Below are 15,034 nucleotides of genomic sequence, written 5' to 3'. Positions count from 1 at the left end.
ATCTTTGATACATGGCCCCTAAACTTCAACTTCCTATCTATTACCACTCCAAGATCCCTAGCCTCATCAGTTTCTTCTAGCCTAATCCCACCAATATAATACAACATTGGATATCTAATCATGCCGAAGTGAATGACTTTACATTTATTGACATTGAACTGACATCCATTTTCCCATTCCCACAATTCCAGCCTATTCAAATCATTCTGTAAACACTGCATATCAGCAGCATTCGTGATTATCTATCTTTGCATCATCATCATCAGCAGCAGCAAATAACTGTATGTCACTTGTCAAATCCTTTACAATATCATTAATGTATAGATTGAATAACAGTGGACTAAGCACTGATACTTGTGGTACACCACGTGTTACCTTAAACCTTGCAGACTCAGATCCCCCGTATGCCACTTTTTGATATCTGTCAGTCAGCCATCCTCTTATCCATGCTAATGTCGTATAACCCAAACCCATTTTATCAAATTTATGAAGCAGTCTGCCATTCTGTATTCTGTCAAAAGCCTTAGCAAATTCCAAAAGTATCATGGTATATCCATTCCCCTTGTCTAGTTCAATAGAAATATTGTTATAGAATGTGAGCAAGTCTCTAAAACATGACCTTATCTTAGTAAACCAATGTTGTTCATTGCAAAGTAGAGATTCGCTGTCAACTGTTTCTGAATGCGCGCCATAACCAATTTTTCCAAAATCTTCACCACCAATCCTGAGATACTAATTGGTTCGATAGTTGTATAGATCGGTCTTTGCACCACCGTTGTGCGACGGAATTACCATAAATTCCTTCCATTCCTGCGGAATCGTCCCTGTTCTGAGATTCATATTAAATATCCTGGTCAAAGGAATGGCCTTTTCTGCTGAACACTCTTTTAGCGCATGTTTAATGATCTACTTGTTTAATATATATATATATACCTGGTATATATGTATATATACCTGGTGCCTGGTGTTGTACCATCTTTAGACTTGAACTTTGTTTCAGGCGCAAACAAATATATATATATATATATATATATATATATATATATATTTTATATTTATATATATATATATATATGGGAATAAATTTTTAACTTGGGTATATTGTATATTAGGATAACCAAGCAATTTTATATAATAATAAATAATAACAATCTTAATACACCTTGTTGCAACTTATATAGGTAAAGTTGATAAGGCTTTGTATTACTAAAACCTTGGTATTTAGGGTCTAGCTACTCACTGAGGAGACCTCAAAAAAGGTCGAAACCGGTCTGGGTAGTGACCCCACCCATAATGCATTGCAGTATACATCTTCTAGTGAGATGTGCTTTACATTATGGGAAAATACTAAGAATAGTGATCAAAGCTTTAACCACCTTTACAATGAGTTGCCCTGGTGTTGTACCATCTTTAGACTTGAACTTTGTTTCAGGCGCAAACTTAATTGTTTGCATACTTGGGATTAGGAGCTAAAATAACCAAGCATATAAAATTGCTTGGTTATCCTAATATATATATATATATATTTTATATATATATATATATATATATATAATTATATATATATATATATATATATATATATATATATATATATATGTTAAGAATACCAAGCAATTTTATTATACCCAAGGTAAAATACTTTCTATATATATATATATATATATGTGTGTGTGTGTGTGTGTGTGTGTGTGTGTGAGATTTTTTTTTCTAAGTTGATACATGTGTGATAAGCACCCATGTGAAATTGCAAGTCATTCCATCAAGTAGTTTGTTTCAGACAGCTGTCTGAAGCAAACGTTTTGTCTGTATCCCTTGAAATGGATAAAATTGAGTATCGTGCAGATATAAAATTATTTATAAATGAAAGTTTAACGCTAAAAGAAATTCATTCGAAGTTCACAATGGTTTATGGGCAAACTTCCCCTTCATTTTCGAGAATTATGAAATGGGCTGCCGAGTTTAAACATGACCGTAACAGCCTTGAACATGATACACGTGAAGGACGTCCAAACGGTGTAACAACACCCGCACTCGATTATTGATCAAGTGCACGGTATTGTATGACCGGCACGTCTAAGCGCGTAAAATTGCTGAAACTATAGGCATTTCCAAATAACATGTAGGATATATTTTGCATGAAGAACTTCAAATGAAAAAGCTTTGCGCAAGATGGGTGACGGGCTCGCTCACAGCAAATCAAAATGTACTCGCATGAAAATCTCTGAACAGTGCTTAGAGCGTTTTACAAGATGAGACTCATTTTGTACGTCGATTTATTACTATGGATGAAACTTGGATTCAACATTACAACCAGAATCCAAACAGCAGTCAAGACAGTGGACCGAAGCCGGTTGTTTAGCGCCAAAGAAAACAAAGTCGGTTCCATCAACAGGAAATGTCATGATATCGGTGTTTTGGGATGTTAAAGGCATTTTGTTTATTAATTATCTTGAAAAGGGTGAAACAATAACCGGAAAATATTACTTATCTTTTAACAAGACTGGACGAAATATTCGTGAGAAAAGTCCCGGTTTGTAGAAGAAAAAAATCATCTTTCATCAGGACAGTGCACATTCCCACAAAGGTGTTTTGGCAATGGGAAAAGTAAAGGATATACACAATGAATTGTTGGAACATCCGCTCTATTCCCCAGATTTGGCTCCCTCTGAATTCTATCTCTTCCCTAAAGTAAAACTCTTCCTCGCTTGTTAGCGTTTTATTTCGAATCAAGAGGTGATTGCAGCTGTAGAGGGATTATTTGCAGATCTTACTGAGAACCACTACAGGGACCAGATAATGGAGCTGGAGTATCGCTGGAATAAATGCATTAGTCTTAAGGGAGATTGTGTTGAAACACAAAGATAATTTTGAAATTATAAATTCGTTTTTTTTGTTAGGCCGAGAACGTTTCAGACTATCCTTGTATATATATATTTATGTATAACCAATTAGAATTCTACTCTCCTTCTTGTATAATAATCATTCAGTCACATTCGTAGATCACCGAATTAAAAGAAATATACACACAGAAATATGAAAGTAATTACGAATATTCAGGTTAATAAAGTCAATTAAATTAAAGCAAGTCAAATGCTCCATTATGTGTCAGCTATTGAAAGTCTGATAGGATATTAGTCTCGTCTCGCTTCCGTTTTTCTGCAGATAATCTCTATCGTTTTAGGCAAACTTCATGTAAGCATCCATTAACATGTCATCTGCAAATAAATTTATCTTATGAAGTTATTGTCTATTGAATTTTCAAGAATTATTTCGTACCATTTCATTTGATTCTGAAATTGTATTCTAGAGTAAAAATGATCGTGACACAAACTGGCGTTCACCTTGGCCACAAACTGCTAGTTTTTGTGTCTGCTAAGCTTCTTTAGGGACACAAAGAGTGCCTCTGAAGAACAACAGTTGAAAAAATAACACTGTCTGACCGCACTCTTTAACCATTACTCTTGCATTGAAATTCTGGTGTTTCGTGTATTGCTTGATTATTTGCAGGTATCTGTTGTAATGTGGATTCCATTAGAAAATAAACGCTTTTTATAAATTTTACGCTTTAAAATGATGCTATAAATATACATACCCGCCAGTGAATTAGAAAATTTTATTTAATAGGGTGCTGGACCTCCTTTAGCACGAATAGAAATAAAAAAAAAAATATGCGGTTTGGCACAGATTCCACGCGGCGTTGGATTGCATCTACGTCTAGGATATACTCACGATTCACCAGACCTTCCTTTAACTGGCTAAGATTTTACGAAAGATAACTTTGTTCTCGGATCTGTTTTTTTCTCTCATGTCCCATACATTCTCAACGGGATGGGATTTGTGGTGGCCAGGGAAGATGGTGGAAGTCGTTGGTCATGTTGGTTGAACCACTTTTGAACAATTCCTGAGCAATGGACACTAGCATTGTCGTCTATGAAACAATCGTCATCTACTGGATTAGAGTCAACATGGCAGGTGAACTTGATCAGCTACAATATTTAGATACTCATTGGAGGAAAACTGACCTTCCAGCAATATGTGGGCATGTATTATTAGTACAGAACGAATCCCCTGACACCACCTCCAGAAAAGTGAGTTAAATTTACAAGGCAAACTTAGTTAACTGCTTCATGGGACTTCCTTCAAACTCTTTCCCAATCGTCGCTGCAGAACAAGGTGTATCATGACGAGTCAACCGCATTGCATTTTTCCAGTCTTCCAGTATCCAGTCACAGTGTTCCCGACACCACTATGCATAGAATTGCTTCCTGTATAGAATTGCTACTACAACACCGATCCTCTTCTATTCCCCGCACATAGTTCGGTGAGATCTGGGTCGGGGACAGTCTTTATTGAATGCTACGGTCAATCACTGCACACAGCAAGTCCAGTTTGCATGTACAAGCCTTTAACGGCGACGGTGATCTTGTTCTTGACAGACTGTCTTAGGACCACAGTTACGTCTCTTAGACGAACAATGTGGGTTATTTTTTCCACTTATTATACACCTTTGATATTTCAGCTTTTGAGAAATCAGTCAGCTCTGCTGTTTTCAAAATCGTGTATGCAGCACAAGGGGCACTCGTAATAAACCCTTTATCGAACGCTAAAAGATCTTTTGTTTTTCCCATTATTATTAACAATATTGCCGATTACTGACCAGCATCATCCTTAATCAATTGCCTATAACACGTGGTGAAGCTCGTGACCAAGTAATTTGCATATACGATGCGTAAGTGTCGTTTATGTACATCTGCATAAAGGTTTCTAATTGCCAGTATGTATAATAAAGAATCAAGGAATAAAAGAAACGACTGAAACTTAACAACGGATGGTTTGAATAGAAAGAATACGAAACGTATTTTAAAGAAAGAGAGAGGGAGAGAGAGAGAGAGAGAGAGAGAGAGAGAGAGAGAGAGAGAGAGAGAGAGAGAGAGAGATAGAGGAAGTACATGATTCCGAAGTAATTTAGGAGAATAGGATATCCTATCTTACAAAAGTGAGACTGAATTTAGGCTAATAATGAAGCTTTATAATATTCGAAGTAAACGAAGGAATGACGAACACAAGTTTACTTTAACTCCAAGGTTGCTATTTAAAATTGTATTTTTTTTTCATTTGCCTTATCTGTACTTCGTCCTGCCATTCATAATGTTTTTGTTTTAGCTTTCCGTATGGGTTAATGTATACTAGAAATAGAGATTATGGTAAAGGCTAGTTGACCTATTACGAATGATTTGAGTTTTCTAGTTTCTTTCTTCCTGCAATTTAATATTTTATGAAATAACTGTTTCATCTAATACGTTTATAATAAATCCCAGTACATTTTTCTCATCGTTATGGAAAAAACGTTAATACCTATTGGAAAGACAACATATTTGCATTAATTTGTTGATGTCGATTTAATGTTTCAATCTAGGTAATGCATGAACATAAATGCACGTTAATCTGCTTATTTCAGATCCTTTGAAATCCGTTAATGCTGTTTGATAAAGGAATAATTTCCTTATATTCACATTAGCACACCTTCAATTTTAACGGTAGGGAATTATTAACTTGAGAAATCTTATATGTATTCTACAGTCTCGATTTTTGATCGTAACTTTCTCCATTCTTATTTACATAATAATTAAGCCATTTCCTTGTTTATAGAGATTTGCTTTTAGAGATGAAAGCAGTAGACCAGCACTTATGATCTTCAGATTTTATTCCTAATGTTATGTTTTAATACATCGCTTTTATTCTTTCATTCAAATTTCACTAATATTGCCTTGTATAATTCATAATACATACTTCGAGATATCTCCTTAAATACAATTATAATTCCATTCTCCAAAGGAAATATGACATGAAGAGTTGGATATCTGTATGCTGAATATTTTGTTTATGTTTACAATTTGAATAAAATGTGATGTTTAATGTATCAAAAAGAGAAATTCGTAACAAGTTCTGTTACATGCTATATCGAATATCTAAGGGAACATGGCGTCCTTAATCCAATACGCAAAGTTTAACTTAGGTACCATTTAACATCAAGATTGAATACCCACAGCCCATAAAATTAAACTATTTTATTGAATTAATATACATTTTAGAAATATAATAGATAACAATGAAATTCTTCTGTATTATTGCCATTAAAATTAAATATACCAATAATTAAAAATTTTATCATTTTTGTTTGTACTCTATGTATATTGCATTGGTATAATTAAAATGTATTTATTAATATAAATGTTTCCGATGTTTTTAATTTATAATTCGGGGTTTTAAAGATCTTATTTTGAATTAATGACTTGACAAGAAGTGGAAATATGGCTAAGTAGTAAATGTGTAGATAATGTTAGGGCTACGCAAGACGGAAAACGTACTATTAATATGCAGTATATGATAAGAAATACACTGGTATTGCTAAATATTATGAAGCTAAATAAATGTCTATAAATTAATGCAGTTGTGTTTACGACGAGCGAGTGAGGACCCAGTCGAAGAAATATGTGTAGAAGGAAGCGGAGTTTTGTAATATTATAATTTTAATGTTTCGATCAATTCTGAGCATATTTTCTTACTTATTAAAGAATTTTAATTAAAATAGCACATTATTGACTTCATTGGTCCATCTACATAAATATTTCTGGGTTGTAATATTTGCAAAACTTTAGATTACTGATTACTAAAATGCTTAGATGCTTATATCAGATGGACTACTCATTTTTCACTTTTTACATTCCTAATTGGCCTTTAATTTCCAGATTATCTATCCTTTCAGATATACTATATTAAGAATGAATTATGTCATCAAATTATAAAATCTATTCAAAGAAAAAAAAAGAAAATATAACATTATTAGAAGCATAGAAAACTAGGTTATTCTAGCAGACGACCTAATTATAACACTTGACTAGCTACATTTATCTAGGTAAACAGACAATAGATAAGGTATTAAAAATTAGATGCGGTTTTCTGTGATATAAATGTCACATTCATCAATGTCAAGTAGACCAACTAGATAATTAACAAATATTAGAAAACTTACAGATAAGCATATATATACTCTTTGAAAAGCATGATGTGCATTCACTCTCTTTCTTTTCCCCCCTTCTTATTCGTAAATAAGAGAATTATGCCTTGAGGATATGTTTATCGTCGAAAATGAAGTTGATACACTGCTTATGATGGAGACACACATTTCATTACTTATCACTCATTTATAACAAGAGGGCTCTTTGTTTATATTTCCATAAATAATTTAGCTTTTTTGCCACATGCGAAAAAATTCCTAACAGTCTTATAACTGTCCTTTTTTGGCAGAAAAATATAAAAAGTGTTTCTTGCTTTTCAAATAAATAAATAAAATTGAATTTTGTTTAAGATTTTTCCCTTCTGTATTATTGTCGAGTTTTAATTTGAATTCGTCAATATTTAATCACGTATGCAATTTTAACTATGAATTAAAAGGTAATAAACAATGTTGAATGAAATTTGATTGTGCTTTGATATATTTATTTGTTTCGTATGTTGATACAACGGCCTTGAGCCCCTTTTAAGGGAAGATACGGCATTACCTCAATCATCTGTCAGATTTGGTTTCGAATACCTGCAAGGTAAAGTGTGAGTCTATGAGTGTGTAGACCTACCTTGGTCTTTAGTATCACTCAACTATGTATGCTGTCTGACCAACATCTATTTCCCGCATACAGTATCGGTTTGTTAATTGTATTACCCGTGCTATCGTATCTCATTTCAAGTCTCTACTCTTGTTAGTTGCAGTTCATCTATACTTTCATTGGATGTATTCCTTTCAACTCCTTTTTTAATTTGCCCATCTCTCTTGAATACAATGTAACCATCGAATTCTATCCCCTTAGGGGCATCCTCGATTCTGTCAACACGATATCACTAATACCAAAAATTTATTTCGTTTATGTTTACCAATGAAACATTTCCTCGCGTTTATATTTGATGCTTCTGGTGCTAATCAAGATGCAAGATATTCAAACACTAACTCTCATAAAAATTCAAGAAACTCTTAAAACCATTCAAACAAGAGGCCTGTATCGATTACTGAACAAAATTTCCATTCTCAAATGCTATCGCCACTTTAGGGAAATATTAGACTGAGGTTTCACTCTCTTACTCACTTTATCATTACCATTGTAATATCATCCATCTTAATAGGTATGTTCAAACTTTCAAGGATCCATCTTACTCTTCCACACCTGCACCCCGTTATCTTTGAAACCAACCGTCTAAGTTTCGTTTCTCTGCCTATACCCCCTCTCTCTCTCTCTCTCTCTCTCTCTCCTCTTCCTCCTATCAACAGCAATCTAACAGTTCACACTGTCGTTTGTGCTTAGAGGAAGGCCGTCGTCAGCAAACAACTCTGTTCTTCCCTCAAATTCATCTCATAGATTAACGTCATCATCTTTACTTATTATACAATTCCTAATCATCGCTATTCTCTTTATCTCCCTGCTATTATGTCTCTGCAAAATATGAACGCTACCCACAATATGTGGTACAGATTTCAATAATTATAAAAAATGAATTATAACAATAAGTAGATAATAATTGAATAGTTAAACTATCTAAAATAAACTGGATAAAATAGTGGGCGAGTGGTTTCTGCATTTATCATTTGTGTCCGGTACAAATGAAATGCAATCCAGGAGGTCTAAGTGAGTCAACGTAGTAACTCCTTGGTACCATCTCTGAAATCAAGTTCATCGCACCAATCTAAAAGGCAAATCGGTCTATGGATACACACAGTTGTCAAATAGAGCAGAATGTAAAGAAAGCAGTTACTTTGATTCTGTTAAAGAAATTAGGCGAATGAGTAGAAACGATGATAGTTATTTTATACTGACAAAATGAATTTAATAACTGCTACAATAAGAACGCGAGTATATAGTGTTATGTAAAGATGGTGTCTGTCTCTGTAGTTAAGTTATTTGACTGAATTGAAGTCTCTGAAACAGAGAAATGATCAAAGCCTCATTCAGTAAATCTAAGACATGATTTTTCCACTAATCGCCTGCTGTTTTTCTTTCTCCTGCAAACCAAACTAGTTATTTTAATAGTTATATTTCTGAAGCAGTATATTAAAAAGTTACATATCATTTCAACTTAAATAAAAAAAAACGTTTTGGTAATTTGCATTTCTAGGAGTCGTCCTGTGCGAAAACTTGGTTTTGTAAAGTTTTGCTGGAGTAAATCAACAAAGCATTCTTAACTGGTATTTAAATGTGATGCGATTTTTTAAACTATGTTACTCTAGACAAGCAGTGTCATTTAATGTACAAAAATATATCTTTTGGCAAGTAACATTTCAGAAGTTTCTTTTAAAAGTAAAATGGGGAAAAAAATCTTCGTTGTAAGACGAATTTAGAAAGTCATTCAAAAAATTCTCTTCAAAAATTCCATTAGTTTACTTTTACTGTCAGAATAAGTGTAATTATTACAAATGTAAGAAGTGAAGGCAACAAACAGTCATAAAGTGTATTTTCAAAGCACATGTTCTCTTTAGCAACTTTCATTTATGCTTACGGCGCTGAAGCAATGAAGAGAACATTTTTTTTCCCCTCGTCCATTATTACACGTCACTTTATGCAGTGCCGTCCATGTGTTATCTAAATTAAAGTAAGCAGGAAAGCTTTTATGGTGGGTAGATATTTTAAAAGGAACATGTTGTATCTTCCCCGAAGATATCTGGTTGAGCCCCGTTCCGATGCTAACAAATTCGCAAGACGGAAGCTATTCGTTTTACTTGACTGCTATTCACAATTAATATGCTCATTAGAATGTTGTGTATGACACAATATTCGCAGTCTTCCTATCTCCATACTTTTGCATTTGCGCAGCTATTGCTACTTTGTAAACAAAGCATTCAAGTGAAAGAGAATATATTAAAGATAAATTATTAAAAATACGATAAATAGCAAGCTCATACCTAATTTCTAAACAAATGTTGTGAAGATCGAAGTCTTGGTATGAATTATTGATTTAAACATTTTACAGTTCGCCACCTGGTGGTGAATGTATTGGTCTCAGGCCTTCGTTTTCTGAAAATACTGCTTTATTTTACTCCACAAAACATTACTTTGTCTTTAAAAGGCATACAATTTAAAAATACATCTCGTATTCAGTTTTTATTTGTAGTACGTTACAATAATCGAAACAGAAAGTTGGGATATATTTTCTGAAAGTTATATAAGAGATAATTTTCTCTGAATAATGCTACGACTACGACATGAAATGTTTAATACTTATATTGATGGTACTGTAAATGTATTTTCTCATATACCACTCTCTATGTAATAATATCCCATCTCATGGACTTCTTTCGGCAGGTTCTACATATTATTACAAACAGTATTACATTAATTTCGTTAAATCCCTTTCTGAACGTCATATTAAACATACAAAATATACTGTTTTGTATGTTTACCGTTTAGAACCCCTATGTTTGTGAGTAGCATGACAATTTTAAACGATTATGCTGAAATTGTGACACTTTCCCTTATAATCAACCGCTCTCTCTCTCTCTCTCTCTTTCAGTCAAATAGGTTTAATGTCAGTTATCCTAGTGCTAATATATTCTTCCGCTTTATAAGTTCATTCTCATTATCATTTCCGAAATCCATATTTTATTCAAGTTACTACTGTTTTTTCTTTAGTTACTGTGTTGTAATTATACCTTAATTCATTTATCAAGAGCTTAGACCATATTACACAGTCATGGGAATATTGTCTTTTCTCAAGGCTTTAATACTTTCTAAATGAATTATATTTTTCAACAAATTATCTATACTTATACAAAATTCAACCATAAAGAAAAATGTATTTATTAAGTTCGTCCGTGCTATTTCTAATTTTCTTTTATTCTTTAATTTAAAAAGTGCAAACTCGTTAGAAAAAAAAATTATAGGCATGTATGGAAATTGGAATTACACAAAGGTGCGAATGGGGTTTTCTACAGTTGGTACTGTATGACATCACAAAAGTGGTTCGTATTTGTTCAAAGATAAGTTGCCAGTTGTTCTTCCTCTTGTGCAAAGGTAAGCATTATCATTAGTTATCGAACAATTCCATTTACATCGAAATATGTTGTATTACATGCTTGCTGAAAACTAAACTTTACACAAGTGATGACCAAACATACGTATTGGCAACAGTATTTGAGACACTTATAATCAGAGATTATTCAACTCCTACTTACAAGGCCTATATCTTGTTAAAATGAAAACCCTTGTAAAATATCATTGTATATATACTAATTTTCATGTATGTCGCTAATACGAATAAGCAGGAGGAATATGGAGCATTAATTAAAGGTAATCGTAACCATGCATCACACAAGCATCTTGGATGAGACGTAATAACATTCCAAGCAAACAAACAGGTGAAACATTAAACGGAAAATATTTGGAGTAGTATTTAATAAGCTTCAAAAGTGCGCATTCTTTCGAATTAAGTGTCTCTAATCGAAATTGCAAAAGCTCACCGAAAGAGTTTTGCAGTACCGTATATTAACAATGTTCCTAAATGTCATCCATTTACCGGCATCATAACATGATGCCCGTAAATGGGCATCGTAACATGAACTCAAGAAAGCGTGTAATTAAAATAAAAGAGTAACGTTAACACATTCCTTCAGAAGCGACTGGATTCAGACGGAAGTTTATATACCCTACTTTAGTTAACGATTTTGAAAGTACTTCTGTATTATATTTCTAGAACATATTCATTCTGTCGGCAAAGTAAGTATAAATATTTCTGTGTATTCCTCCAGAGACGTGTAATGGTCGATGTCAAGATGAGCGTTATCGACCATAACCAGGAGCCGCGTGAGATTTTAATTAGAAATGTGTTAATGTCCCCCTTTTCAGAAAATTAGATTACCTAAAAGTATAAGTGGAGAGAAGACTTCTTGAAAAGATGGGCATAGGAAAAAATGATTTAGTTTCATTTTGTGAAGTGCAGGAGGCCCTGTCAGAGAATAACTGAACGGAAAGTGGGGAAAAATGTATTTTACACAACAGAAACGTTTATCATTTCAAACATTGCTTTCCTTACTGAAGCATTTCAAAACAAGGCATTATAATAATGCATTTCAAAGCACAGCAAATGAGATAAAGCATTTAAAAACACACCAAATAAGATACAGCATCTCAAAACAAAGCAAACAAGATAAAGCATTTCAAAAACAATACAAAACAAGATAAAGCATTTCAAATCAAAGAAACATTTCAAAACAAAGCAAATAAGATAAAGCATTTGACTTAAATTTTAATTTTCATTTCAAAATAAAGCATTTCAGAACAAGCAGCAAAACGTATCGATAGATTATTCATGTCCTTGCTTTTTCTATTTATGTCTTTCCGTACCTCTAGTGTTTTTTTTCCATAACTCTCTACAGTTATATATCAACTGCAGTAGCAGAGAAACGTATAGTTGTGCCTCTTCTATACTGTACCAGACTATGAGTTATTCCATGCATCCATCTGCCATTCCAGAAGGAAATATCAAAAATCTTCTCACAGTGGTTTTCTTTTGGACAAAAAAATCCATTCCGATTCGAATGTTTGACGAATTGAAGTTTATTTTATTTATTGAACGTTTTGCACTGTGATCTATGAAAAAAAGTTTGAATTTTGACAACCATTATTACAGTGAGAGTAAAAAGTGTTGTTATAAACTTACGCTAATTCATTCCACTTCTTATTATTTTAGTACGTATAGTGGTTACAATGTTACACTTGAAATTAAAGTAAAAATTGAAATACGTGGAAGCAATATCAAAAAGGTTTGAGGTGATCTAAAAACTATATTTGACCTTATAGTGAATTCATTAGTCCTTGACCAGCAGAAGACAATTGTGAACGTATAGGATGTAATATAAATGAACGTAAAATATAGAATGGATATTTTGCTTTTCTAAAAGAATTCTTTAGCAATAATGTTACTACAAAAATAATAGAACGTTGATTTACTGGAAGAAATGTTCAGAATATTACAGCAACCTTATATATCGCAGGTTACATAAACGTCTGATATCTCAACTACTACTGCTTGAGTTCTTCGTCCACGTGTATTCCTAGTTTTGGAGTTTAAAAACTACTCAGATTTTTTTCATGCACATTTCATTTATCTGTTTTCCATTTGACTGTAGGTTATTATATATTTTTCCGCGTTGAAGGGAGATAGCGAGTTTTAATTGAAATCTGCAGATTCCATTGAAAAGTTAATAAGTTTTTTTGATTAATCCTAAATTGGGATAATTAATCCCCATAATCCTAAAGTTGATGTGTAAAAAGACTGTAGCTATGTGCACACAAGCAATCTCCGAACATACTAAAATTAGGAAATCAAAAACTCTTGGGTAGTTTTTGAATAGTGAATTTATTCCGAACAAAACAAACAAACCTTTTTTTTTTTTCTATATTCGAAAATCACCTAAAAGACAGGTTCTTGAATTCAGGAAAAAAGCAGCAGACAGCAGCGAATTAGCCAATACACACATATACTTATTTTTGTTTTCTTATTTCTATGGCATGTTTATACTTCCTTCTATTTTGTAAGAGTTAAACATTATAACGAAAAACTACTTGAATAGAACCCTTCTTACGTAATCACTATTCTGATATGTGCTAAATCAAAATTTACTTTTTGTAACTTCCTTGCATGTATCACTGTCCATCCTAATTTTCTCGGAATCTGAAGTATGCCGTTACAGGCTTGACATCCACGTAATCTAATTTCTAAGAACATTCTTCTTGTTAAAGTCCATTGGCAACAGTTGACCATTACTTTAAAAGTTGCGATGTTTTCAATTTTCTCTCATAAAGGCCAAACCAATACCATGCTTTCTTTTTGCGTATAGCTGTTTTTCTTGTTCATCAATTTCTATCAACAACAGATCCAATTTAAGAATACATTTCCGATGTTCTTTTAACACTATAAAATCCACTTGGCTATAATGCAGGAATTTGATCTAATCTTCTGTCTTTTCCTGAAACATATTATTGCATTTTTGACTAAAAATGAATAACTTATCGTGTCTTATACTACACCCAACACATTACGATTGCATTGAACTATGGATGAAATAACTACGGATAGGAAGCCAGAATATTATGTTTGTTAACTTTAAAAGGTAGAGTTACCTTTTAAGGAATGAGAAACTAGAGTTAAAATTTACACGACTGTTATATGATTGTTGGTCGGAATACAAAATAAAAGCTTTACAAAAACCTTCGGTCATTGGTCGGTTATATATTTTCCCGTTAATGGTTTCTTTTTTTCTTAGTTAGTTGGCTGGTTTGTTTAGATTACAACAAAGCAACTAATGCTGTTGGCGAATGTAGAATCCTCAGGTACTTTTTATCTAGCTAATGTTTTTGTGGGTTAAAAATCCGTCTACTCAGTAAGAAAATCTCGACCACCTGTGTATCAGATTTCTTTTAGAGTGTTATCGGAATAAAACAGAAGTATTTTCAGCAAATAGGTATTACTTCTAAATGCGCTGCAGAGACACATATCCCGTTGTAAAAAGAATACAACGGAGATTTCGTACAACACACATTTGTTACTTACATATTCTCAAAAATCAATTTTTTTCAAATTTATATCCCTCGAGGTAAACAAAAATCTAAAACTGCATTCTAAAAAAAAGTTATAAAAGTTATACAAAGCTAGTCAATTTTTCGATCAAAATATGAAAGAAAAAAATTCAAGAATATGGTATTCCTCATATTAATCATCAAAGTATTGTTTGTTCAAAGTTTTCCTACAAGGCTGGAATTCATTCTCCGATCATTCATGAACAAGATTTTAGTCTCTGTCCAAATCAATCACTAAGTTTCTGCCATTTTGAGATTTATAGTTTCGACGGTTTAATGAAAAACTGTTTCTTTCCTCTGATGTGGCTCTCGGTTGCTCGCATACTGGAACTTCGAGCGCAGTTATTCTTCATTCGGCATGTTTGTTACATGTGGGCTTAAAATGCTGAATGTATCAAATTATGATTTTTACA

Source organism: Typopeltis vanoorti, chromosome 8 (assembly GCF_054136105.1).
Source record: "Typopeltis vanoorti isolate ZY-2024b chromosome 8, IOZ_Tvanoo_1.0, whole genome shotgun sequence".
NCBI lineage: Eukaryota > Metazoa > Arthropoda > Arachnida > Uropygi > Thelyphonidae > Typopeltis > Typopeltis vanoorti.
The sequence above is the reverse complement of the archived record's forward strand: the minus strand, read 5'-3'. Positions refer to the sequence as shown.